This window comes from Saccopteryx leptura, chromosome 1, assembly GCF_036850995.1.
Source record: "Saccopteryx leptura isolate mSacLep1 chromosome 1, mSacLep1_pri_phased_curated, whole genome shotgun sequence".
Taxonomy (NCBI): Eukaryota; Metazoa; Chordata; class Mammalia; order Chiroptera; family Emballonuridae; genus Saccopteryx; species Saccopteryx leptura.
Window position 1 is genome coordinate 197,857,814 of NC_089503.1, and position 2,663 is coordinate 197,860,476.

Here is a 2,663-nt window from a genome sequence, read left to right on the forward strand (position 1 = left end):
AACCTGAGACCGAACCATGGGCCGCAGCTCCGAGGTTTCTGACCGCCACCGCACGGCCCCTCGCCAGCCCTGCTGTGCCCTCCAAGCTGTGTGCACAGTTAGCGTCTCCTGAGGGGCATGTTTCCTGCTGCTCAGGTCCTGCGTGGTCACTGACCCCTCCAGAGGCCTGCCCTGCACCCCCACAAGGGGTCAGGCAAGCCTCCTTCAGGGTAATGACCTTCCAAAGGTCTCGGTGCCATTCCTGAGATGTTCCTGGTGCATGATAACCAGGGACACACCGGTGTCCTCAAGAAGTCCAGAGGCCTGTGGGGAAGGGCGGTGCCAATCTCCAGCTCAGAGGCCACTGGGGTCCATCCGGCTGTGCACACAGGAGGCCACAGGGGTCTGTCCCGCCCTGCACACAGGAGGGAAGGATTCTAGAGACCTTTTCAGTGTCATTTATGGGGGTCAGCACTGTTAGGGCTTCTGTAATCTACTTCTGGAATCCCTGAGCCCCGTTCCAGCCCTGAGTTGGCCACCTCACGTGTTGGACAGAGACAGGGCCTGATCAGGGCTGAACCCCGAAGGGTGTGGGGCCAGGGGAAGGGGCACGGGAAGTCTGAAGACCACCCCCTAGCCCCAGCAGTGAGGGGCTGGGACAGCACAGCTGACTTCCCTCTGCTTTAACCATAAGCTGCTCAATTCAAGACACGTTAGACCTGTTGAGTCCTGTCTTAGGTTTTGTAGCTGGGCAGGCGGCTTGGTGCTCTGCCCCGGACTCCAGGGCTGCAGCAGCACAGGGGCATGGCCCTGCGGTGGCGTGTGGCCGCCAGTTCTCGTGGACGAGTGATGGGACAGCCTTCTCAGAGCTCGTGTGGCAGTACCAGGACAGGGAAGGGAGGGGCTGCGTCCCCTCCACCGTCTCCGGTCTTTGTGACCCAGGTCTGTTCCACAAGGATGAGGCCCCGAGTGGCTGGGTGGGAGGCTGCTCAGGTCGGAGCCCTCGCGCCTGCCACATGTGGAGGGAGGTGGGTGTACGTCATCCCCACTCCCCACTGCCACGTCCCACGTCCAAACCGTCACGTTTCTGCCTTTTTTTTTTTTTTTTTAAAGAAAAGCTTTTCTACTGAGCCCATTCCCATCCGGGCATCACCTTCCAGCCTATGCCCCGGCATTCTCTACCCTCACCCACCTGTTGCTGTCTACCATCTGTCCCCATCCAGCTTTGCTGTCTGACGTCTGTCACAGAGAGCCTGGGTCACGGCCATCCCGTGTCCTGCCATCAGCCTGGTGGCCTCAGAGTCCACGTGGACAAGCCACTTCTCACTCTGGCCTTACAATTCTGACTCTCGTCAGCTCAAAGCCTTGTCCACTTATACCCAGGGCTGCAGGCTGTGGTCAGGCAACACTGCAGTCCTCCCTTCTGTATGGGTGTGACAGGCCCCCTGGACCACAGTTCCACAGCTGGGGGGGGGGGGGGCTCAGCTCCTCCCCTCTCCCGCTACATGGGCTCCACTTGGAGAGAACTCCAGACAGCTGAGGCCTCTCTTTTCTCCCCACTGGGAGCCCCTCCTGGTTGATTAACATTCTCTGTCCTATTGATATGCTGTTGCCAATAACAAAGCTCCCTCCCAGTTTTCTCTGTACTGAGCCAGGTGTTCCCCCTGTCCCTGTCCCCAGACATGACCACTCCCTGTCTGCCCACCCTCACCCCATTCTTCCTGCCTGACCCCCGTCAGCCTTTAGGAAGCGGGATGTCACCTGTCAATCAGTAAGCCAGCCTGGGCTCTCTCCTCCTCTGGGCCTGTGCAGTGTCAGCATCATAGTCCTTTACAGCGACTGTCGGCCATGGTGGCCTGTGAGCCTGCTTGTTTCTTCCCAGAGACTTTCCAATTTAGGCGCGGAGATGACACAAATATGTACAAATTTTGTTCAAAATATGTAAATGCTTTACATCATTAAGAAGACTTCTTAAATTACAGGTTACTGAGCAGTCAATGACAGATAGCTTAGAAACTATTAAAAGTCGTAAAGAAAAAAACCAAGGACCGACCCCTGATCCTGCCAACTGGACATAATTACTGTCAGGTTTGTGTACAATTCTTCCAGTTCAAAGGATAGTGTGTGTGTCTGCATATAGTCATGTGTACATATACGTGCATGTTTTCCTACAGCCGACGTGCACAGGTGTGTATGTGTGTGTACACAGATGCATGCAGCATGTGTGCCTTCAGTTGGCACTGAACTCAGGAGGGGCTGGAGGGGCCCGCCTGGCAGAGCAAGCTAGCTGCACGTCACCGCGGGCTTGCTGAGAAAGGGAGAGAACCACGGGCCAGACTGTGGAAACGAAACTGGAGGGAAGAGAAGCAGAGGTATGCAGGGCAGCCTGGCAGCCAGCTGGTCGAGGAGGCTTGTGCCCAGCGGCAGGGGGCCTAGTGTGCCCTCCCCTCACCAGCTAGCTCCTCTGTGCTGGAGAGGGACCTTTGTCATGCAGATAAGCTCCCTGAACAACCCAATCAGTGGGAAGTTGGAATTTGCCCCTAAGCAATCTTGCAATCTTCTTCATTGGCAGTTTGCTTCTTAATCACCTCCCCCTTAAGGTCAGGAGATAATTGAAATAGAAGCACTCTCTTTTTAATCTCTACAGGTTTGCTTATCCCTTCACCCCCCACACTCCCACCCTC